The sequence below is a fragment of the Triturus cristatus genome, chromosome 2_1, assembly GCF_964204655.1.
Source record: "Triturus cristatus chromosome 2_1, aTriCri1.1, whole genome shotgun sequence".
Lineage (NCBI taxonomy): Eukaryota > Metazoa > Chordata > Amphibia > Caudata > Salamandridae > Triturus > Triturus cristatus.
Window position 1 is genome coordinate 210,969,391 of NC_140581.1, and position 26,789 is coordinate 210,996,179.

Here is a 26,789-nt window from a genome sequence, read left to right on the forward strand (position 1 = left end):
ATGCCATGGAAAACCAATGCGGCGCTGACCCCAGAACACTGGCGAAGGGACGTGGTGAAGTGGGCTAAGACAAAGATGGCTGTGCACCTGGACATATGGAACAGGGATAAGAGGTGTCGAACCCTTGGCCAGTGGGACACTTACCTTAAGAAAATGGAACAAAAGCAGATACCTATCCCCAACGAGCGGAGAGACTTTCTGGCAAATACTGGGAGAAACGCGAGGCTTCCAACAAGGGAAGGAGTGCATGAGTCCTGGACTTGACCGGTGTATGAATCAGTGAGAGATGACATAATCCTCCTAGATAACGGTATGTGAGGGGCGTGAAGTGAGGGGGTTGTGGGATACTTGCAGGTAAGCGATGGTCGGTTTTACTTAACCCCCATCATTAGTCATACATAAGGGGGAACCAATTCATGCACGGCTATTAATGTTGCTGTTTCTTCTGTTGAACTGTTAACTGATCGAATGAATACCAGGAAGTGGTGCTGGGTATGAACAGACAATGAACGACATGCACTATATGCCATGTTCTACCATGATGGCAGGATGTGAGTGGAAAGTTACTGGTGATACACGAGTCTAAAGTGCATATTGTATTGTACCACACGGAATGAACAGATTATCAATAAAGATATATATATATAAAAAGAAAAACAAAAAGAAAAATGTCTGTGAGTGGTGGTCTCTTTTGTCTACAGGCATAGGTTGCCTATTCATTGAGTGATGATAGGGTAATGAGGGGCAATGTTGATTTGTGGGATGTATAGTAGATATGGAGAGTGCTGGTTGAGGCTGGCAAGGCACAGTGTTCCTCATCCAACTCCAGGATTACAGCAGAGGTCTGAGTGGGTGTGCTAGGGAGGTTTGGGTGAGAGGTATGTGTGAGATGTAGATCTTTGGAGTAACTCATCAGGCAGGTGGGAGGGTATTATGGGCTGGAGAGGAGTGGGCTCTTTGTGCTTTGTCGTTTGTTTTGTTTTCAGGTTTGGCTCTTGTGAGTTCAGTGCTTAGTGTGGAACGTTTGGACACTGGTTGCTTCTCCAGAAGAGGTATGTTTTAATATATTTTGGATTTCTACATTTAAGGTTGGGTTATCCATTATTGTAATCGAAGTCATACTGTTAAACGTATAAGTTGGGTTTGCATAACACTGGTGAGTGCTCAGAGCATGTGTGAGGATGTACTTGTCTTGCTGATTGTTGATTGGTGTTGTGGTGGTTATGACTTTTAGTTATGCACTGAGTTGTCTAGGGTGATTTGTGCCAGAATTGCATGGTGAGGGTATAGCCATTAAGCTAGGAGGTATTGTGGGATGTTTCTGTTGTGCTGCATGTCATGATATGATTATGCATTTCTCAGTGTGCTGGGGTGATTGACGACTCTATTTGAATTAGTTCATGTTTCTTGGAATAATCTGAGTGTGTGTGTGTTGTACGCACAGTTGCGCGCTGATGGGGGCGCATTGGAAAAGGGAAAGTGAGAGAGATGGGATGGGATGGAGTGTAGACAGAAGAAGAGAATGCACCTGGAGGACAGAGTTGCGGTTGAGTGGTGAGTAGGCACTAGAGGAAGAGAGATGGGTTCGAATAATAAGTAAAGGAGGGTAGGTGAGATGGGTGGTGTAAGTGGGAGATGGACAAGTGTTGGAGTCAATGAAGAATAGAGAGTAAGAGTCAGTCTGGAAGAGGCTGAGGCAAGACGGGAATATGTAAAGGGGAAAGGGAAGTTGCAAAGAGATCGACAGAAAGAGTGGATATAAGAAGAGCGGGAGAGGAGAAGGGACGTGAGGAGGAGGGATGGAGTGATGAAGGAGACACATTAGATTGCACAGAACGAGTGAGTGAGTGGAAGGGGTAAAATGAGGGAAGGGGTGTGCCCGAGAGGGAAGAGTTGAAACGCCTAGGGGGAATGGTGTTGAGATAGATGCAGAACGGAAGTGACTGTGAAGATGGAAGATTACCATCTGCAAAGGGGAGGCCAAATGAGAAAGGATGATGTACGGAGGGGAACACGAGATACCTTGGCTCAGGGAGTAAGGCAGAAGAGTGTTAGAGAGAGGCAAGGCAGTGTCGCAGGAGGGGGGAGGCTAAAAAGGGTGGGAGAAATGAGGCTGTGAAAAAGGAAAGAAGTGGCAAGGTGGGAGGTTGTGTAAAAAAAGTTATACGGTTCAACAAAATCAGCAGAACTCTTTATATAAACAAGGGCACTGAAAACTGTGCGTTCTTTCTCTTTCGGCTCGGTAGCGCTCTCCCGTAAGTCAGTTGAGTCACGAACATTTGCCTGAGGTGAGTTCCTCACATCCGTGTTGAAGCTCTCAGGGCACGCCTTCTTTTCAGACAATCCTTCCTCACAGAAGCATTCGCGCGTTGTGTATCAGCCCAGGAGTGCTGCTGAAGAGGACACGGGTCTGCGGGAAATAGGTGACTTTTGGAACTTCAAAAAAGTAAGTTTATTACATTTTTTTTTTGTTACCAATTACGTTCGGTCAGTTTTTGCCAGGAGTTTGAGGAAGGTTTTTTTTCAGTAACTGGTGCGAGGTTGTAAAGACGCACGGGCTGCTTGACTTTACAGCTTTTAAGTTTGCGAAGTGGGAGAGACGGGGTTATTCGTGGAATGTGTCACGCCCAGCCAGCGTGTTCTTAACTGCCCGGCGCCTGTCTTAAAACCACGAGGCGTAAAAACTGACAAAGGCACCCCCACCTCAATATTTCTTATATTGTTTCGGGATGCCTGCTCCTCTAATATCCGTCGCATGTGAGTGTGGCTTCTGAGGGAACAGCTGTGTAGGAAGTAATGCGCACGGAAATAAACACTCTGCACATATTGTCTGCCCTTATCGTGGCATTTGATAAAAACCTGTTTTAAATAATCCCTTAAAAGTCCTGGCGTGCAGGGTTCCGTGTTGTGAAATGTTAAAACTCGAGCAGGTGTTCTGATGTTTACAGCTGGCACACATCAGGAGAGTTTTCTGAGATAGATGGACGAGGGACATAAAATCCATCGATGGAATGCCACCCACTGTGTCTTTTTTTTTTTCTTCAAAATGTCAACTCACACCTGGCTGGCAAAGGAACAAAACCACCTGTCAAAGATCTCATTGCCTCACCCACTAATCCGTGCTTGACGTTACAGCTTTTAAGTTTGCTGTCATCAGCAGTGCTGCTCTTTCATTGGTCAGAGAGTGCTTCTGTTAAAAAAAAAATTTAAAGGCAAAGCGACACGTGCTGAGACAGCTGATTGCTGATCACGCTATTCGAAATGTACCCAGAATTTTAAAATGACACTTCTTGCACTGCAAAATGTTTTGCATAGTTTAGTGATTAAATGCTTTTATGATATACATATTATTCATGCTTTGTATGTTTTTTCATTATTTCTTTGAATTTGTCTCTATTTTAAAACCAGACTTACAGCTGCCAGATAGGATGTAGTTCTATTTTGCAACATTTATTTATTGAGCAAAAATAGTTCTGACAACTGAATTGGCTCTTGGGAAGTGTATAATGTGTGTTCTTATTACTTAAGAGAATAGGTGTAATGTATTGAAACACATAACTTGCATTGTGCCCACACTACACGGAATGTAATGGCACAGGATCAGCCAATCGAGGAGGAGGCCTTGGGTATCAGGGGTAGATGCCTTAGGGGGGCAATCATTCCTAGGTAAAGAAGAGGGCGTTTTCAAAGCTTTCCTGAAAGAGCAGAGAACAGTTGGATCAGATGGATGTAAAGATAAATCGGGGGTGGTGAGATTAAAAAATGTAACATGGGTGTGGCGTTAGTTGGCTGAGCCAGCTTTGCACTCTTAAAGTTTGCAGCTGAAAACATTATAAAAAAGTGGCAAAAAACGTTACATTTTGCTTCAATTATGTTTAATTAAAATATGCATATACATTTCAGTTCAGTTCAGTTCAATAACTTTATTCGGGTAACTTAATGCCCATAAAAGCACAACAATTGATAAAAGAAAACGAGTAATTAGCAATACACATTAGGCAAGCCTTTACAATAATATCTCTATAACAATTAATACATTTCATAACATGTTAAAATGTTAAAAGGAACTTCATTGGTAATAAAAATTACTATTAATAAAAATGTTATGCCAGCTAACAATAGTGCAAAAATAGTCAAGCAGATAGAGGCTCAAGGGTCAAGCATGGTATTACGTACTCTTATGGCATTTCTTAGAAAGGTACCTATGCGAAAAGTCAACTCCTCATCTACCAGGGAGACTAGGCATATATAGGCATTGTTCAGACTAATTGGCCTTCTCTTTTTGAAAAATGGGTTCAATAGCCACTTGGTATATTTGATATAATACTTACAAAAGAATAAAAAATGTAAAATTGATTGGCCACTCACCCCATCACAAGGACATGGTATATTATCCAGATTATGGTGATGACCAAGAGGGAAACATAATGCATATCTAATAATTCCTGCCCTAAGGCGAAATAGTAGACTCCTTTCCCAGTGGCTCATGAGTAGGGTGAGGTATATGGGTAAAAAGTGCCAGTCCTGTGCAATAGACATATATCTAAGAACACAGGATTTCTTGGATTCCAGGTCAGTTCTTTCTTCGTTGTATAGAAAATACAACGCATCTCTGAGCACCTTTTTTGGCACAGTGTCAACTGTTGTTGGTTTTAGGAAAATATTTCCTTTGTTGACACTGCACAGGCTTTGATATACTCCGCTTAACCAGGGGATTTCCATCCCTTTATCACACAAGAGACAATCACTGATGATCTCTCTAGTGAGGGAGGCAGCCTGATTTTTCCATATCGATAGCCAAAAGAGGGCGGGACGAGCACGGATGAAATCCGATATAAAATTAAGATTAAGTTCTCTATGGCAGATATATTGTGATGTAGAGATTGGGGTGCCCAATAGTTTCCTGCAAAACCTGTTTTCTTCCTGTTGGATGCCAGGACAGTTAGCATAACCCCAAATCTCAGCCCCATAGGTCGCAACAGGAATGCACTGTAATTTAACAAATTTTAAGATGGCAGAAATAGCACCATTTGCCTTTGGATGGGGAAAGCTAAGAATTGAATTGGTGGCCTTTGAGAACTTGCTCCTGGAGTGAGCAAAATGCATATACATTTAATGGATTGCATGGCTAGTGTCTATGGTATGATCTAGTGATGTCTTCTTATAGAATGAGTTGACCAATGTAGCCCAAAACAGTCGACTAGAGTGCAGTGGCAATGTGGTTGTTGCATATCCATGGTTTACGCTAGGAGGGTAAAATACAGCAGTGTGCACTTTTCTATCAATGTTTCTGAAATGTTATGCAACCTCTAAAATTCAATAAAACCTGGGCTATCTACTCAGGGACTGGAGACTATCTACTCAGTGATTGGATGCTTGTATTGGATGATGTTAAAAAAACTAAACATCCTAAATAAAGGCAGTCTAACTGATTTGGTCAATGGAACATCCCATACAGTTTTGATAGCCCATGTTACAGTATGGAGCAGCGGTGCAGTGCGGATAGACCAATGTGTTGGTGAAGATGTTAGATGGACCTCATAGGTGCATCTATCACTAAACCTGTTGATCCTGAAAGAGTGAGAAGTGGTTTCCATTGCCATAAGCAGGAATGATTAATCCCACAGTATATACAATCTGCCCCTGATTCACAAAAGTAAAGTTACACTTTTGTGCATGTTTACTACTTTTTGGTGTTCACAAACTACGTGCATTCCCTATGCATATGTGTGCGGAGTGCTCTGCACCCAGAGACTCCGCAATCGAAGTGAAGAACTGCGCAGAATATGCACACGGCATGCGAAGTGTAAGTCTAAGTTTACTTTTGTGAATCAAGCTGTCTGGCTGTACCAGATATAAGGGTTTGGAAGGAGTTGTTGTTAATGATGTGCCTTTCCTTTTTGCAATCTTTTACCAATATTCGGGTGGGTTGAGCTTCAAGTGTAGCAAAATGGTAATATATATATTATTTAATAACGAGCCCCCAAGTGAAACAACATTATTTGTGAAGCGGGCACTGAGGAAAGCCGTCAGGCTGAAACGCGTCTGCCCAGCGTGTCACCGTATTTTGGCAGGACTTGGGACCTAAGCCTGAAGAGCAATACATTTCAATTCAAGCCTCTGAGCATGTGTCGGACCCATTTGTGCAGTGGGACTGGTGTGGATATTTGAAGCGGTTACATGCACCGCTTTATACTGGCACGCCCTTTCGGTCTGGAGCTACGTGCATTGCCTGTGCAGAGTGGTATAGTGGAGGAAAACACAGCACATGGCCCCCCCAGATGGTCCAAAATACTCACTGTAGTTTGTGGCTGTATGGGGAGAAAGGAAGCAGCTGCATGCTGCTTGAGGAGGCTCGAGTGGAAACTGTCATCTTTGCACCCTTCGCGGACTGCCGAAGTATCAGTGCTTTCCGTGGCCAGCAGAGGTTGGGACACCACTGGGTGTATGAAGAGGCTGATCACTGTACCAGCATTCACCAACGGGAAGCATAGAAAAACCGGCATGGATCAACGCAGGACTGACATGGCTGGAAGTTGTGGAGGGCGGGCCATATTGTTTGCTCCAATGGGCGAACAGTAAGTGAGCCTTTAATAACGAGCCCCCAAGTAAAAACAACATAATTTGTGAAGCGGGCACCGAGGAAAGGTGTCAGGCTGAAACGCGTCTGCCCAGCGTTTCACCGTATTTTGCATGACTTGTGACCTAAACCTGAAGAGCAATACATTTCTATTTAAGCCTCTGAGCATGTGTCGGACCCATTTGTGCAGTGGGACTGATGTGTGTGTGTGTGTGTGTGTATATATATATATATTCACTGAAAAAACCATAGGTTTCAAGCACGTTATAGTTAAGAATAACTCTTAAAACCATGCACCCATAGAATCACCCACTCACACATCTATGCACAGAGTCACACACACCCCACCCACACATACACTCAGGCACCCATACAGATACTCAGGCAACCAATCAATAACCCATAGAGACACTCGTATTGCTATTCACAAAACCATGCAGCCGTTTATACACCAACAGATAGACAGATACAGATATTCACACAGTTTAGTCACTAGTCTGCAGTAAGATACATTTAATGACTCACTTATAGAGTCAGTTACGCACCTAGAAAATCACCCATTCACACACTTGTACACCCACTTATTCTTCAACAGGCCTTTCCCTATATATATTAAACATATTAAAACTGTTCAGAAACACATACTCAATGGATGACGTCATCAGTGATTTCATTTGAGATATCATCAGTCATGTAATCAGTGATGTCACTGACCATGTCATGAGTGATGTAATATATGACGTCATCAGCAGTGCATTGTGGGGGCGCGAGTTATATCTAGGGTTTTGTACGAGGGAAATGTCCAGCTAACTATAATGCCCCTGAAACCTATGGTTTTTTCAGTGAATTTCTAAGGTTTTTTAAATGACAATTCCTAACTATAACACCCCTGAAACCTTTGGTTTTTTCAGTGAATTTCAAAGGTTTTTTAAATGCCAATTCCTAACTATAACGTGCATGAAACCTATGGTTATTTCAGTGAATTTCAAAGGTTTTTTAAATGCTAATACCTATCTATAACTTATCTCTGAAGATATCATGAAAAGCATTCTTTTTTAAAAGTAGGGTGCACATTAGTTTTGTGGAAAAGCATCTTTGTGATTGGTTAAGAAAAAGCAGTTTCAACGTGGAGTACATATCATAGGATAACATTTGCTCAGCTCAACCACACCTGCTACTTGCATTTGGAAGGCACTGTTCGAACTTAAAACAATCGTCAACTTTTAACCTGCACATGTTGGTAAATGTTCAAGAAAATGTTACAAAAAAAATGGTAAAGTTTTAAAAAATTTATGAACTTTTAACCTGCACGTATTGTAGAATGTTCTAGAAAGTGTGTTGATAGAATACGTTGCATTTCTGACTTCTATGTGTTGTTGAATATTTTAAAAAACGGTTCATATGGAAAATTAAAAAGAAACCAATAGAGAAGTTTTGACACCTAAAAGAATCAAGGAACTATTCTAATTTATTCTTTACATGTATTTATGTGTGCAGCAACAAAATTATAGACACAACAGCACTAGGAAAAGGAAGAAGCAGGGAGTGGGGGGAGGGGGGGAGATGGGCAGAATGGCACACATGCACAATTAAGTACAACACACATATAGACTAACAATGGCCAAAATGAAACACACCAACAAGGAGCACAAGTCACACAACCTGCCAACATCACACCACTGAACGAGCATAGAAGTGAAAACCACGCTGCATTCATAGAGGATGTGTACAAAGGCCAGTCATTGGTGTTGTGGGATGTCTGCGACCGTGGTCATCATGGATGAGATACCCAGCATGTGGCACATGGTCGAGTTCACTGTGTGTTATGTTGCCAAATGGCTGCTCCTCCCTACCACAAGCCCCCACACTTTTGTACGGTGAGCTGTTGTATCTCGTGCACTCGTACGGCACGCCATTGTAATGCCCATTTGCGCATCTCCTGCTACATTCCAACTACAACATCACAGTGCCGTTTGGAGGTGGTGCATGCCACTTTACAACATCGACTGCTGCGGCTCTTGTAACAGGCCACACCAGAACACAGAGACACACTTACCGCACTTCCTGTACACGGACATGTCCGAGACACCCCGTTCCCCTTGCCGGATAGGCACACCCCTGCACTGACCTGTGAACGGCAGACCAGCACACGCCAGTTGTGCATGCAGGAGGATGCATACGTAGCTACACATCCAGGCTCACTGCCAACGCTGAGGTGACAGCACACTGTGGTGTTGCAGGGCTTGTGCCTATCATGCTAAGACAATGACCACAGGGACACACTTACTAAGATGTGGGTTTGGGGGGCATTGGCGGTCCTGCAGTTGTTGAGATGAGTCTTCTGGCCCTCATGGGTATCCCTGTATCATGCTCATTGACTCTATGGCACCTGTGGGTGTTCTGGTGTGGCTCTTGGCTGTGTTCCCTTTCATGGTGCAGGTAGTTGTCCTGCTTAACACCAGCAGAAAGCAGGTGTAAAATCCCTGGTGCTAACGTGTCTTATCGCCGGAATTTGTTTCGCATTGCAATTGGTGTGAAAGTTGTGATGTGATTTTTTTCGTGTGCACAACAATATACAAACTGAGCAGTGTATCTCGTCAAGATCCAGCACCTGACGCACTATTCCCAATCAATATAAATACAATGAGATTTCTTAATAGATTTTGTGTGTACACTGTAAGTGCAGCCAATACCTCAGTGTAATACAATACAGGATTTTAGTATTTAGAATAAATCGCAAAGGTGCACCTCGTGTCTTTTTGCACAGGAACTACTACTCTCCATTTCATTATCAGCACTTTAACGAAAGTAAAGTTGAGATAAATCTAACACACTATTCAGAAGTTGGTGCAAACTGCAGATATCACCAGTATTCCAGTGATAAGTGCCCCAAACTTTAACCCCATGGTGGACTCCATCAAATAACAGTAATAAGAACAAGAAAGAGTCACACAGCAGTTAAGAGAACAACCAAAAACATTATTAATTTTTTTTTCAAACTTTATTTTTTATAATAAATATATAAACGATAAACTATTTTCAAACTTTATTTTTTTATTAACATAAATATAAACAATAAACTAATGAACAAAATGTAACAACAATAATACAAAACAACAAGGCGGAACACTCCTGTAGGAACCACGGATGTCGACGACAGACCTGGAAAATCAGAAAGATTGTTAAAAAAAACCCAACATGGTATTCTTAACAAAATACCTCCAGAAAAAAAGAACAGATATATAAAATGTATACAGCTGACAAAATATTATAAGTTTAACTTACAAAAACTGTAAATGTTGCCGCTTTAAAATATTTACCGAATCTGAGGAAATTTTTTTGCAGAATGCACCACGCCCACAACGTTTTTCTTCAGTGGTGAAGAAATGTTTAACTTTTTCCAAGGGGCAAACCAAGACCAATGCCACCTTCTTCATTCGCAAGATTTGCCAAAGAGTTCTGTTACGAGGGGATCCTAACAAAAAATACTCGTGCGGCACAGCAAGTATGATGAAACACCTAAGGACCCTTCATCCAAACAATCTTGCACGAGAAGAGTGCAAACAGATGAGAAACACTCCTGTTCTGTATCTGTAAAAAAGAATCACAAATAAATGTATATTAATAACTTTCACATTTATACTATTCCATTACTGTACAAACACATTTTATATAAAAACTGACTAAGAAACTATAGCCCTGAACCACAAGTGTGACGATCGTTAAAACACTACATGCATAGTGCATACTACTTTGAAGCAGTTCATGCCCTAAAGCCTACCTCACTAAAAGACTACATGCTAACTGACTAAATGATTACAGTACTATAAGGAGACACACTGGGTGAGTGACAGGGTGTTTGCTAGAAGAGTATGAATACTAACTAGGGAATTGAAGGTGTGAAACACAACTGTGTAGGTGATTAGAGGACTGCATCCATACTGCATAGGCATTTAAAGCAGTCCATGTGCTAAGGCCTGGCTCACTGCATGACTACTTGGCTACAGACTGAATGATTAGAGTACAGCAAGGAGAGTGCCTAGGTGAATTTATAAGTGCTAGGCTTTTCGCACAGGGAATGGATTAGTGCTTGGTACTGAATGGGTCACTAGAGGAGTGCAAAAGCAGTCACAAGTGCTGGACTGTATGGTTACTGACTAGGAAATTTAAAGTGTGAAAGACAAGTGTCTAGGTGGTTAGAAGACTGCATGCATAGTGCATAGGGGTTTGAAACAGTCCATGTGCTAAGGCCTGGCTCAGTGTATGAATACTTAGACAGTGACTGAATGATTAGAGTGCTGCAAAGATAGTTTCTTGGTGAATTTATAAGTGTTTGGGTTTTAGCACAGTGAATGGATTAGTACATGGTGCTGAAGGGGTCACTAGAGGACTGCAAAGGGAGTGACAGGGTATTTCCTGGAAGTGTATGGATACTGACTAGGGAATTAAAGGTGAGAAAGACAATTGTCTAGGTGGTTAGAGGACTGCATGCATAATGGATAAGGGTTTGAAGCAGTCCATATACTAAGGCCTGGGTCACTGGATGAGTACTTGGATACTGACTGAATGATTAGAGTACTGCAAGGAGAGTGCCTGGGTGAATTTATTAGGGTTTGGCGCAGTGAATGGATTAGTACATGATGCTGAATGGGTCACTAGAGGAGTGCAAATGGAGTGACAGGGTGTTTGCTGGAAGTGAACGGATACTGACTGGGGAATTGAAGGTGTGAAAGACAAGTGTGTAGGTGCTTAGAGGACTGCATGCATAGTGGATAGGGGTTTGAAGAAGTCCATGTGCTAAGACCTGGCTCAGTGCATGAATACTTAGGCAGTGACTGAATCATAAGAGTACTGGAAAGAGAGTGTCTTGGTGAGTTTATAAGTGTTTGGGTTTTGGCACAGTGAATGGATTAGTACATACTGTTGAATGGGTTTCTAGAGGACTGCAAAGGAAGTGACAGGATGTTTCCTGGAAGTGTATGGATACTGACTAGGGAATTGAAGGTGTAAAAGACAAGTCTATAGTATGTTAGAACACTACATGCATACTGCATAGACATTTGAAGCAGTCTATTTGGTACTTAGAAACTGACTAAATAATCAGACTACTTATAGGACAGTGCTTAGGTAAAACGTTTACATTTTCAGTTCTGCCACAGTGAACAGAATAGTACATGGTACTGCACCTTAGTGTCAAACCCTGACTCATTTTATCAATGCATAAGCAAAGACTAGCTTCTAATGCTACTAAAACTTGACAACAGGAGAGGTTTTAAATTAGTTATCTGTCAGCAAATACACGATGTTACCAAATGCTTCTCTCACAGTGGTTCTCAAATGCACACAGACTCACAGTGTAATTCTAGACAACAACCACTATACCTAGGAGTTTACCAAAAATCATTCACTACTGTGGAAGTGGTAAGCGAACTGCACACAATCTTCATATTTCAGGACTGCACTTTTGTGTCAAAGCCTGACTCATTTAATCAAAGCATAAGCAAAGACTGGCTTCTAATGCTACTAAAACTTCACAACATGACCGGTTTTAAAACAGGTATATGTCAGCAAATACACAATGTTACCAAATGCTTCTCTCACAATCCTTACCCACATGCACACAGACTCACAGTGTGATTTTAGACAATCAACACTATCCTAGGACTTTACCAAAACTCATTCACTACTGTGGAAGGGGTAAGGGGACTGCACAAACTACATATTTAAGTACAGCACATCCGTGTCAAAGCATGACTCATTTAATCAACATATAAGCAAAGACTGGATTCTAATGCTACTAAAACTTCACAACATGACAGATTTTAAAACAGTTATCTGTCAGCAAATACATGATGTTCCCAAATGATTCTCTCACACTGATCCCAAATACACACTAACTCACAGTGTGATTCTAGACAAGCACCACTATCCCTATGAGTTTACCAAAACTCATTCACTACAGTGCAAGTGGTAAGGGAACTGCACACAATCTACATATTTCACGACTGCAATTTACTGTCAATGCCTGACTCATTTAATGAAAGCATAAGCCATAACTGTCTTCTAATGCTACTAAAACTTGACAACCTGAATGGTTTTAAAACAGCTATCTGTCAGCAAATACACGATGTTACCAAATGCTTCTCTCACAGTGGTTCCCAAATGCACACAGACTCACTGTGTGATTCTAGACAAACAACACTATCCCTTGCACTATATCAAAACACATTTCTTCATCTAGAAGTAGTACTACATTTTAGTATAGAAACATAACGTAACTCATTTCACAAATTCATAAACAATGACTGGTTTCTAATTCTACCAAAATATAAAAACTGCACAGTTATCTGTCTACAAACACATGAAAAACACAAATGCCAATTACAGAATGGTTTCTACATGCACACACATTGTAGAGAAAAAAAGTACTCCCTACGCTTTAGCAGGAAAAATACATTGGTCTGATTAAAATCAAAATAGTCTACATACATCCCCTCACAATTAAATAACTCATCTTTCAAGTTCTTTTGTAGATTAAGGAGTATATCAATCACTCACCATATTTCCTTTTACAGAATCTCTGCACTGTGCACCTCTCAGCAAAAGCAAAGAATGAAAAAGTTTCCCTTTCATTTTCCACACATATACATGTAAACATCAAATCCCAATCCTTCGCACATAAACTCAAAAGCAAACACACATTTCTATTGGTTAAACATTTCAACCCTTTCCAACTGAAATACATTTCAACCCTTCCCCCAATCTGCCTTCTGCCTGTTACCATAGAAACTGGTCATGGAACACTGCACTGAGCTCACAGGTCACAAGTTCAGCACACAATGTTCCTACACAAGACAGGAAGTGTGCTTGACTTTTCAACATATCAGCTTATCATATATAATGTTCCTTACAATCTGTTTTTGTTAACCAATAACAATCATACCTTTAAAAAACAAAAATATACACCCTACCTTTCAGTGTAGAAAGTTGTTATACAACCAATGATTTCTTGTCGTTTTTCAAAAAACGTTGCCGTGGATCCGCGCACCCACCGCGAGAGAATCCGTGCATCCAACGCGATAGGATGCGCGCACCGTGCGCGCATTTCGCCACTTTTTTTTTTTTTAAAGGGGGGCCACAGGGGGTCCTTCTGGGACCCCCTAAGCAGATCTAGAGGGTCAGAGTATTTCCACTCTGCCCCCTTTATATCTTTTACACACTTATTCCCCTTCCATCTTCAGCCTCGCTTTTACCGAGGCAGAAAATGGCCGCCAACAGTTCCTGGTTTCGAATGTAGAGAGATGCTCGACAGCCAATTAGCATTCAGTGCGCGATCGGGAGGGTGCGCGCTCCGTTCGGGGAGGGTGCGCTTACGGTGCGGGTACGGTCCGCGGATCCTCCGCGGCCATAGATATCACTAACTTTTTTACCCTAATTTTCTCAGGAACTACTGAACAGATTCACACCAAATATGCAAAAGGCACGAGTCCGAACTGAGGACTACCTCTATGCCAAATTTGGTGTCATTCCGTTCAGCGGTTCGGGCTGTAGCTGCGACAACAGATCCTATGGGAAATTGCATGGGAAAACGTGTTTTGGGACCCCCCTTTTTTCTCGGCCCCCGCTTCACGGATCACCGCAAAACTTTCAGGGTCGGAGCGGAGCGGAGCTGGCCAAATGTTTGGAGAATTTTGCGAAGATTCGTCAATCGGCGCCAAAGATATTCCCAATAGAATGTTGCGGATTTCCTATGGAAAATTGGTCCTAGCTATAACTATCTACTGGCGACTGCCAGTGGATAATATATATATCTTGTTGGCTCGGCTTTGTTGAGCGTATCAGCGCTCTCAGGTGGAGCATTTCCCTCGTATGGGAGAGCCTAGTCGTCACTATCCAACCAATTTTACATTAGTAAAAGACGGGTCGCACTCACGGGCCTCAATAATACTTGTTTATTTCTTATTCTTTCCCAATAATCCTTGTTTATTTCATATTCTTGTGAAGATCAAATCACGATGGCCCTACGCATTTTGGTCTCGCAGAGACCTTGCTCACGGGTATATTTTACTTCAAAATATCTTACAGCGGAATAGGCCACATTATAACGCATGCGCTTAGAATGTATGACATTACAACGACTGCGTTGTTACATCACATAGCATTACAACGCAAGTCATTACAACGATTTGCTGTAGGGGGCGCTGGATGTTGGAATAGTATAATTTACTATTCCAACTCCAGTCTGTGCAACAGTAGGGAAGGTGTCAGATTTAAAATCCAACACCTTCTGCTCCCTACAGCAAGTCTTTGTAACTGCTTGCGTTGTAATGGCATGTGATGTAACAACGCATCGTTGTAATGACCACGTTTTAATAGCATGTGTTCTAAACGCATGTGGGGTAAATGACGTTTCCTCTTACAGAGTTAAGACACATGCTATAGAGATCATTATGTGCCCAGCAATTTTAAGTGGATTATTATAGAGGTAAAATAACTCTATTGGTTACCACTGTTCTAGGAAAGTTAATGTTACATGCAGATCATAGATATGTATTTTATGCAAGTAGGTAAGTGGGCTACTGCTTTTGACACTTAGATCATTTTTGATGTTTCTAGTTCGTAAGTTGCAAGCCTTCTAATATAGCACAGTACTCTAGTTACAGGCATCAAGGAGCTGCATGCAAACTATAATTCATGGGTTTAGGTCCTTAGAGTTTTCTCTCAAACTGTTTTATCCTGAGGTTGCAAAGTAGGGTTCCTCTGGCAAGTAAAATAGTCTTATTAGCGCAGAAAGACACAATTGTTGTGTTATGTTTTATGTTCTGACTTTGGGGGAGATTTCGATGCGGTCGGAAACGGCTCCGAATGTCGATCGGAGCCGTTCCGATCCCATGGAAATGTCCCGTTCGGATTCCTTTTCCACTGATTCATTATAATATAGTCAGTCAAAAGGAATCAGAATGGGCTTTCCTGAATGGCTTCCGACGGGCTTGGAGAGCCCGTCTGCCATACGGAAAGGGGCCAGTAATCCCAAGGGCGGCTCTTTCCGCCCAAGGGATTACGATGGCAGATTCCTACATCCTTTCTGTGCCGGCCTTTCCGACACAGAAAGGCAGTCCAAATTAGACTTTAGGGGCCCCCAGCAGGGCCCCCGTGGGTGCAAGGCCTCCGGATGGTGGCCAAAGGGGCATCTATGGTGCCCCCCTGTTGATCCCTGCACCCCGTGGCAGGCATCTTATGGTGCCTGCCACGGGGTGCAGGGATTACCTGCACCTCAGCTCTTTACAATGAGATCAATGTACCCATTGTAAAGAATAGGAGTGCGACCGAACAGTGTTCAGTCGCATCCTAATTGCTAGTTTGGGATCGCCGACAGGAGGTCGCACGGTCCCAGTTCAAGATCAATGCCGGACGAACTCAGGTCCATCCAACATCAGAATTGGCTCCTTTGTGTTTCCCCCTACCGTTCACTATTAACATATAATGTCGTCAAGCGTGGATGATGTGTGATTTCTGCACCTTATAAGTTATAACCCTCATTGTTTTAAGTAACATTTCCTGTACATTGATTTACACGTGTAGACGATTTATTGTGCCTCTGTGTGTGATGTAAAGAGGTCAGACACGCTAAACTGGGATGAGTAGCGGTATGAGAGAAATAAATAAATAAAAAATAGTAGGTGCCATTCACATAGATTTCTGTGTGATTATTAACACAGACAGATAAATATCGCATTCTTGCAGTGCAAGCACATCTGCTACATAGGGAGTTGAACAAAACTAAAAACATGCTTCCAAATAATAGGTTCTCCTAAGTACATATGAAGTGATAACATGCTGAGCACCTTAATTTCTTCCATTTCATTGGGATCTAGGTGTTTGGCACCAGATGGCTTCCAGGCAGGATGATACTGGAACAAAAGAAGGGCTGATGGCACTTTAAATCGGCTTTTTATTTATGGCCCAGCTGGAAGTGCAAAATAAAAAAAGCCTCCTGCACGTTGCTGCACTGTACAGAACGCAGACAATTGTGGGTGCTGACAAAGTGTGTCCTGGTGTTGGAAAATGACACCAGGACCAACTCGCCATGTTTCCTTGGGGATGCCAGATGTGGTGTGATTCCCCCTACTTTCCAGCAGTGCTGCAAAATACATTTGTACCATATTTTATTGTGCAACTAGAAATAAAAAGTGCAAAACGAATTTGATCTTTTTGTTAAATCGTTAAATAATGAAAGTTTTTTTTTAAGTACACTATCACACACACACAACATCACTTGTGTGTGATAATTGTGTTACATATGTTTAGCAATAGTTCCAGAATTGCTTCACTCCATATTTACCCTTGAAAAAGAACTTTTCATGCACACTAGGAAATATTGCTCCTGCTATAATTGTTTTTGTGTCACTCCGTACCTTAAACGTTTCACAATTAATAGATTTTAGTCATCCATCACCTTACACATGTGCCTATATTCTATTACAAAAAAAAGGGTGACACATATTTATCCATATGAATATATGACGCTTTGTGTAAGTCTTTAGGTGGTCTTCCGCCAAACCTTTTCTTGTTTTTGTTGTCCTTAGGACTCTGTGCACTTTACCACTGCTAGCCAGTACTTTTAAAGTGTGTGTGCTCTCTCCTTTAAACATGGTGAAATTGGCTTACACCCAATTGGCATATTTAATGTACTTGTAAGTCCCTAGTAAAGTGGTGTTACATGAACCAAGGGCCAATAAATTAGATGTTACTAGTGGGCCAGCAGCACTGATTGTGCCACCCGCTAAAGTTGCCATTTTAGTTAGAGCCTGGGAAGCCCATGCGATGCCCTGCAAGGCATGCTGTATTGAGGTAGGGACTTGAAGCTCCGCCCACTCTCCGCCCATATTTTTAATTGGCTTGTGTAATTGTCCAATGTAAACTGTAGCTGTTCATTGCGCAAAAGGCTTAGTAGTCCCTCCTTAGTACTGCCTTCTCTTATTTTGTAACCTCCCATGGCAACACCCCCTGTTACGTGTGTTGTTACTCGGTAGGCTTTAATTAGAGCCTCCAAGCACTATTTTCTCCAATAGCTTTGTCCTGCCTGCTGTAGGACACGCTCTCTCTTCTTACACATTTGATGGAAAAATGTATAGCACGCATTTGCAATGCAATAGGTCTCGCATTTGCGAGAGTTTAAGCTATTGGCATTGTAAACGACAATGCCTTTTATTTATGTGTTTTAAAAACAACATATAAATAAAAAGCATTGTCATTTACAATGCCAATAGCTCAAACTCTCGTAAATGCGAGACCTATTGCATTGCAAATGCTTGTTAAATATGTCTCCGGCCTGCCATGGCAGTCTGTGTATGCAGTTTAAATTGGCATTTTGACCAGGCAAAATAAACCTATAGCCAGCCCTAAATCTTCCTTTAAATACATATCACCTAGAGGGTAGCCTTTAAATAACCCATTTGGAAGTGTGAAGTGTATTTAAAAAGTTGGACATGTACTTTTAGCTTTTATATGTCTTGATGGTGAAAAACTTACATTTGTTTATCGCTACTGCAAGTCCTGCCTCTCCCATTGGATAATATTTGGGTCACTTATTATATTTAATAAGTGATAGCTTTCAATTGGGAGCAAGAAGGAATGTTGAGTTTGGTGTCTAGATAAGTTTAGTTTGAAACCGTCTTTATGGTAAAGTCAGATTTTAAGTCACAGTTCTGAAAATCCCACTTTTAGAAAGATGACATTTTCTTGTCCCAACCATTTAGTGCCTGTAGCCTGTTTCCTGGGTCACTTGACTAGATGTAGCTGGAAGTTGCTCTTTATATATTGCTCCCAGACAGTGAGACAAAGGAGCAATGATGTTGTCAGGTTGGGCCATCTCTGACTTGATGAGGAGGAGGACTGTCACCCACCACACTTACACATCACAAAGCCTTTTTCTGAGCACTCTCACAAAGGGATTGACACTAGTCTATTGTAGCACTAGATCAGCTTGGACCAGGGCACAGAGGCAGGAAATTACAAACACACCTGTGGCTGGAAACCTCCAGAGCCTTCTCCTACATCAGAATGGGCACCAGGTATAGATATTGGACCCTCAGACCTAACTCTTCAGTACATCTCTGGACCTGTGGCAGACTCAGAAGGACTGCTGTGCTGCTCTGCCAAATGGATTGCTACTCTGTTGCCCTGCTGCGTAAGTAAGAAGGACTGGATCTGTATCTTGATCCCAGGACCATCAGAGTGACTCCAAGGGCTAGTTGGCTCTCCTCCTGATCAGAGCCTCTGGGGACAGCAAAGGTTCCAGCTACCTTGAACCCAGCATCTGTACTTTCTCTGCTGTGAGTCTTGCCTGCGAGTGGTGCCACCAGTGCTTAATTTGTGCCGGTGCTTTCCGGTGCTAAGCACCGGCACTTATTTCTCAGGGCCGAGTCTATAGACTTGAGAGCCATGGGTATGCTAGTGTTGCAGGTGCCGACTTTTAAATTGTGAAATTTCTTTAGTTGCCTGGGCCTTGATCGGAGTTGGTCAGCTGCAGAGAAAGAGTGAAGCGGTGAGCGGGGCTGTGGTCGGAGGCAGATTCAATCTGCAGGGAGATGCAGGCTTCGCTGCAAATGGAACAGGCAGGCCTCGATGCGAAAGGAACAGGCAGGCCTTGGCGCGAATTGACTTCCGGGGCATTCCTGGCAGCATGGGAGCTGATTGGGTGCCCCCATCCAAGCCCCCGGCCGTGGCGCGAAGGAATCTTTCAGAATACTGAGAAGGAGAAGCTGAGTTCAACGAGAGGACAGGACACGGAGCAAGCAGAGCAAGTGGCAGAGGAAACCGTCGTGGATCCCCTAAACGTCCTGTGAGCAAACGAGCGCTGGATAAAAGGTCGGTGCAGTTGGAGGTGAGGGATTTCAGACAAGCAGTGTTAGCACCAGAAAATGGATAAGATTGCAGAACTTAAAAACATCTGATGATCAGTCTTCTTGGTAAAATGGGGAACATGTTAAAATTATATACATCTTCAGTTTTCTTCAATGGTGAAACGTGGAAACGTCTTTGCTAACAAACGTGCAGATTGCTGCTGGTGCTTATTTATGGTAGGAAAATAAACGATTGTGATTAGCACAGTCAAGTGCCATATTTTGTGTAAGAATTAGGAAAAATGTTGCAAAGTAATTTGTGTACACTTTCATACAATTACAGTAATGTAATTAAAATGGTGCCAGCTATGGAGGCGAGGCAGATATGAGTGAATCATTGGTTTCATCGTCTGATTCCTGGAGTCTGCATAAGTGCCTTGTGGCTCTCCATTCATAATCAGCCTCACGATTTAAGCGCCCATTAACAGTTCTGTGTCACAATCAGCAAGCCCAGACACAACACAATGCAATGCATGATATGACACTTTTGTAATTTAATGCCACTCCGGGGAAGAGTTAAGCGGGGACAATGAATCTGTGAAAAGCCAAATGTTCTCTGATGTGCTCTTTTCCTTTGTGATCATGTACATATGTTTTAAAGTCTACTTTTGAAATATCTGATCAGCCATAACAAACAAAGACAAAACATGTATGGCATCACTCAGCAATTGCATATGAAATCCATTCTAGCGTGGCACACCAGAGAGAATACGCTTTTTAGAGATTCAGCAAGCAACACTAAATAAATGCATTTCACTTAATTAAGGAGAGAAGGCTGCCAGAACAAGGACCATGGTTTAGGATTGTGAAGTTAAGAAATCTGTTAATGGAATTCTCCACACTCTTCACTAAGTTCGCTGGCCTGTCATTCTTTCAGTGTTTGCTTTAAAGTAATAAATTCCAAAGTATAAATCATTAAGAGCCTATATTAGCTCTCCGTACATCCAGTGGTCTCTCTGTATATGTGTTAGCCTGTCTTCTTATCTATAAGGCCTTGCGTCAGCTTAATTGCTTGTTTCTATGCCTCCAGGTCTGTGTCCTTGTCCGTTGTAGGTAGAGCCTCCAAAACAGTGCGCGCGCTGTTTTAAGGCATATTGTGGGCTTTTTAAGAACATAAAGGAGCTTATAGCCCTCCCATTGATTGTCACTGATTGGCTTTCCTGCCATTCTCTTTTGCTTGCTTCTTATTCGATGGTTTTCCTTTTCCATCTTGTGTCTGCTCCTCCCAAGAGCCATGCCAATTTACTTCCATCCTTCCGAGTGCTTAATTTGTGCCGCTGGTGTCCCACAAGGAAGCCTAGGGTCTCGAGTTGGGTAGAGCCAACCCAGGTCCCCTCCTTCTTTTAAAACAATTTGTGGAAGAGAGGAAGATAAACTCAGAAAGGGAAAGCTGACAGCGCTTCCATCTCTGACCCCGCAGGGTTTGGTATCTGCCCTCAACCAATTAGTCTGGCGATAATTATAACTCTCGGGATTTCTGGAGGAAAGGAAGTAAGTAAACCAACAAAAGGTACAAAGATCACCACCTCTCTATGCTACTTCTTTAAGGTTTAGTCCAAAAAGAGAGCAGCACATAACTCCATATCCACTTAGTCCTCTCCTAGTGGAGCAGAGTCACAAGAAAGCTACACCAGAACTGTGGAGGGGGCAGTGGATCCCTCAGTATTTGCTTTTCTTCCCCCATTCACACCTCACTCCTTTGCTTCTCTCCATTCTTCCTTCACTTTCTGCCCTTTGTCCGCGTTTCCCCTCAACTGCTTTTAATTTTTCATCTTTCATTTCCACTCTCCTTTCACGCGCTCCCCTCTGTCTGCTCTTCTTCCCTTGCCTTTCTCCTCTTTCCGCTTTTCATTCTCATCATGTTTCACTCCAATCTTGCACTCCCAATCTCTGCTTTCCCCACTTCTTTCCACTTTCTTTGCCTACCTTTGTATCTTTGTATCTATCTTTGTCTTCAGACCTCTCCTTCTTCCTCCCTTTCCCTTTTATGTTTTTCCTTCTTGTACATATCTTTATATCCACTCCAGGAATCTGTGTTTGATTTCAGGGTCATACATTTAAATCTTGGTGTGGCCACTCAGTCTTTCATCTTTCTGGGGTCGATAAAATTAGTGCCCTTGAGCTGGATAGCAACATTTTTTATTTGGTGTCAAGGCTTCCTCTGCTGAATATGTGCTTTACAAACATACATGGTGTGTTAAGGACACAGAAATGTATTTTAATCTTTTGTTTTTCAATTTCTTTGCAATATTACACTGTCATTATTCCCTCTGTCCCTGCTTCATCCAGTACCTTTTCAAACTCAAATCCATTCCCTTGACCTCCTTTCTTTCCTTCGTCCCATCTTTTTCCTTTTTCTCATACTCCGCACCTCCAGCCATACCTCCTTTCTTCTTTCCATTCTTGTTTCCATATATCCTCATTAATTCCCCATACTTCTTCCCTTGGTGCATTGTTTCCTCAATTGATTCCTTACTTTCTTTTTTTTCCCCCTACTCCTTCTTTAATTTCTTCCTTTCTTATCCTCAACCCTTCCTTCTGCTGTTCTTCCTCCTTTTCTTTCTTCTTTCTATTCATCCATTGCACATTGTTCTCTTCTATTCTCGCACTATTCCTTCATTTCTTCCTTGCACTTTCTTTTCCTATTTTCTCCTTCTTTCACCCATTACTTGTTTCCTCACTCCAGTACTCTCCTTTGCGCCTGCATTTGGTGCTGCCTTCTTTAATGTATTCCTTCCTTCATCCCTTCCTTTCTTTTAAACAGCGCAGTGCAAGCACATTCTCTTTAGTTTGCAAAACTGTTTCAAGTCCTCAAATGGCCTTTCCTAGCTGCATTTTGAGATTTACACACATTCTATAATTTGAGTTCATTTTTAAGTTGTTGTCATAGGCTTCCTATATGTTATATTATGTTATGTCATATTGATTTGTATAGTGAACTAATCACTCAAGAGGGCATCCAGATGATTGGTCAGGTATGTATGCGCAAGGCCGCCGAGGTGCTTATATGAAGAGCCAGGGCTTCAACTTCTTGCGGAACTCAAGAAGTGAGGAGGTAGCTCTGATGTGTTGAGGCGTATGGGTGTGGGTGGAGCCAATAAATGAAGTGGGTGGAGCCACCAGAGTAAGTGGGAGGAGCCGGGAGTGGGCGTGGCATCCTAAAAAAATGGGAGCACCTGCACTTAATATTTTACAAATTAAGCACTGGGTGCCACCCTAGCCCTGTACCCTTGGAAGAGGGCCTGAGGTGCTCTGCCAGCCCAGCTGTGGTCCTGCGAGGCATTTCCTTGTATCTGCATCGAAACTGCTGCAGTGCGATACATCCCCAAAGCCAGACCTCGCATCACAGTGAGCACTCTCCTTGGAGCCGCTGCTGCATGACACATCCTCGATGCAGACCTTTTTCGATGGCATCCTTGACAATGACACCAGACTCCGCACTGCAAACCCGCAGCTCTTCGAAACTGCCCGTGCATGACACCTCTTAAATGCAGGACTTTGCATCATAAGCCCCTCACCAAACGTAGGCCCTTAGCCTAAGGCATCCTCAATTATGACGCCCTGCAGCTCCTCAGAACCACAGCTGCATGACGCATCCTCAACAAGGGATCTCTCAACGCTCCGCTAACCAGGATTCAAAGTACTTTTGTTCAGCAGGCCTAACTTGGTCCTTGTGGCTTGCTCGCACTCCATTGCGGTCTGCCTGAACTTGTGACTTTAGCTTGTTTCCGCATAATCAGAGAACCACAGTTGGCACTTAGTGCTTTTAGACGCTATTTTCACTTAAATGTGTAAAATTACATATCTTCAGTTCTACTGATTGGATTTTTGTCGTTTTGGTCTCAAAAAATGTATTCAATTTTGCTCTATTTTTCTAAATTGGTGTGGGATTTTTCTTGTGTTGTGTTTTAACTTTATCACTGTTTGAATTGGTACACAAATACTTTACACATCGCCTCTAAGTTAAGCCTGACTGCTTTGTGCCAAGCTACCAGAGGGTTAAGTACTGGTTAAGTTGGGGTTTGCTTGTGACTTCACCCTGATGGAAATTGTGGCTACTGCTTGAGTAGGCAAAAGACACACAATTGATGGACGGAATGCAGAAGTCAAAACATTCACCCCCAGTCAAGAGATCTGGGTAAAATCCATCATTCTTTTGATTCTTCACCCTCCTCAACCTGTAACCCAATATCCAACACTCTGTAATGTCTTAATGGGACTGGGCTCAGGTCAGTCGCAATCCATGTCGAAACCTGATGAGCAAGATTTCAAGTTGTTTTGTGTCTTAAGTACTCTGCACAAGGAAAAAAAAAATCTGATTGCGGTGTGATGTGCTCGGCATGACATGGCTGCGATTACAGGTCGGTTGCTAAGGAGTTTCGTGTGGGGCGCGGAGTATGGCTTTCAATCAGTAACTGGTGTGCTAGCCCGCTAATGAGGGCGAGGCATCGATCCGCTCCAGAAAGGACTGCAGTTTCATTAATGCCGCCTGACACCCGGAGGACCGGCCGGTCCAGTTCTTCCCGGTGATCTACCCCGTGCCAATTACTTGACAGTGAAGCAACTGCAGTTGACGAGGAACAAGTGTCGCGTTAATGCACGAGGACATTGTAAACTTGCATTAGACGAGAAGGAGGAATCATTACCGTAAACCCCGGTGGAGCTGCGCCTCCATGCCGAATGCACAAATGTTCAAAGGCAGAACCTTACATTCTATAAGCAACTTAAATAAGATTCTCTGGCAGCCGCCTTCTGTTTTTTTACGGGCAGTTTTGTTGCATTTACAGGAAAATCCCTTTCAAAATAACTGGATACTTTTTATCTCGAGGTCTCTGTAAAATGGAAACACGCTGCAGGTTACAGTGCGGTATCAACAAAAGGAAAGCCTTTGGTCCTATTTTATGCCGATTAATGCAAATTATGCACATGCAGGGAAAGTTAAAATAGGCCGGATCTTCAACTGTTCGCACACGCCTCACCCATAAATCTTTCATCACCAAGGGGTTCAGTTTAGGTGGAGCACAAGGAGCAGGGAAAACTGCCAAAGATGGAGCAACAGACACACTGGCACGAACAATGAGCAAAGAGGAGGGCCGCGCACAGTACAGGACTCCCACGGTACACACAACACCTTGCCCACATGCAGCGTGCGCCCTGAATACCAAACACACAATATCGGTGGATTACAATATCAAGGGCACAATATCGAAAAAATATATAGTGACCAGTAAGATTAGATTTTTTGTAAACCTAACTGCACATATGTGACGCGGTACATATATCTTCAGGGTATGGAGAGAGGAAGTTAGGAGTAGTAAATCTATACTTCTCTATATGCACTTACCCCACTTACCCATCAATATATTGTCCCTCAATATTCTTGTACCACAATATTGTTGGTGTCGATATTTAGTCGTGCAATCCCCACACACCAAACACCAGTAGATTCGTAGGGCCAGATTATGAGTTCCAGGGTACGGGGGTTAATTTCACTCGAGGGATCTCGATAAGGCAGAGGTGTGGAATTAACAGGGATTAAGAGCGGAACCCCTAGGAATCCCCTGAGTTATGAGGAATTACAGCGGGCATGGGTCTGATTGCAATGAGCACTCTCCATTGTCTCCCACAGTTTTATGTACATACCTCTGCTTCCCTCAGCAGCTAATATTTACAAGGGGGAAACATGATGGGTCCACAGTAACTTTGTATACCTCATATTTCCCAATAGGGTTGCAAACCGAGTTACCAGCCCTTTCGGGAATTGAGGGCCTTACATAATATGGCCATAGTGTAAAGTATATAGAGATATGGAATGTTGTGAAAGTGTATCAGCTGAACAACTGAATGTAGAGCAAAGCTTGATGCAATCATAGCGGAGATGTGTTATTTACCTACACATACATCAGCACCATGTCCCCAAAGACAAGGGCTTTGCAAACCGACATTTTGAATGAGGAAGCAGACCTTGCGGTTATGGACATAGACTCGGTGGCAGGGCAGTAAGAAGATGCTTAAAAGGAGAGGCGTAACAGGCAGGCGGAGAGGAGACGGTTGATCTGTACAGGCCTAAAGACTGATCTTCTGAATAGCCGTAATGTTCATTCCCTCAGGGTCAATCGTCTGAACAAAATCAATGGTTAATCTCTGGAACATGGCATTTGTTTGTATCCGCAGTGTCCAAACTTGACTTAGGAAGTGCTGACAGAGGTCCCACAGACATGGATGCTTCCAACTTGGTCAATCTAAAGGCAGCAAATCCACACTGAGAAATTGTTACATAGCCATCATTGCTTTCTGGTGCAAAGCCAGTGTGTCAGGGTATGTTGCACAGAGTACACTATCTAATTTAGAATCACAGATTAAAGGCCGCCATGACGGAGACTAGCCACTATTTTACCCTCTAAAGTTGTGCACACGTTAACATGAAAATATAGTTGGTTGCAACTGTTGGCATCCCCAAGAACTATGGAGTCATCGCTGTAACCAAGTTCACCTTTAAAAGCCATGCAAAGTATTTACTATAATCATGGAATAGTTTGCTTATCGTTGTGCAAATCAGATATACTGTGTCTATGCCATTTCCAAAGAGCACGCCCTGCAGCCCAGCATGTGCTTGGGAAATCTATCTCATGTCCTAGAAAATCTCACAAACCACATAATAATAATCTGCCTATGCAATTGCCTCATGTTTAACAAGTTGCTCTCAGTTCAGCTTATGTATCACATAAACTGTAACATACCCATTACATATGCCAAGCTTACTTCAGGCAAGAGTGCCCATCTACAAAAGACATATGCTCATTTTAGAGCTGAATCCTGGCACAGGTGAAGGAGCACTGAAATAAAGCGTGTGAAATAGTTAGATGGGTTAAAACATCTGCTACAAACATTTGTGTGGAGTATACAAGTTAAGATTTCAACATCACAGAGGGTGCAGTGCCTCATGTCCAGGCCGGATTTGTTTTGCTGACATTGCCCTTTTCCTTGATCCATGTCCTCATCGTCATCGCCAGGTGTGTTTTTCAAACACGCTTGGTAACAAAGCTAAGGGATTATGAAGAAGATTCACCTACAAGAACAAGCAAGTAGGAAAAGGGGTGATACAGAATACTACAGTACAACCCAGTGATGGCCTCTGCAAACTGCACAAACCTGCTTGGGTAAACATATCTTCCACAAGCATCAAACAGGAGGGACAGCTCAATGATTTGTGGTGCCCCTGGCCAGATATATTTCAGGGGCGTCTGTTTGGACTTTAAAAATTAATTATTGACCCTTTTTGGCTAATTCAAGTCCTCTAGATG

General features: G+C 42.6%; 1 protein-coding gene across 1 annotated transcript in view; it reads left to right on the plus strand.

The window, feature by feature from the left end:
* Nucleotides 1-2,326: 2,326 nt before the first annotated feature.
* Nucleotides 2,327-26,789, plus strand: part of RAB27B (RAB27B, member RAS oncogene family) — a 692,526-nt gene continuing 668,063 nt past the window's right edge. The window contains exon 1 of the mRNA XM_085629967.1: nucleotides 2,327-2,446. The gene's annotated coding sequence lies outside the window, so the exon portion shown is untranslated. The remainder of the gene's footprint in view (nucleotides 2,447-26,789) is intronic.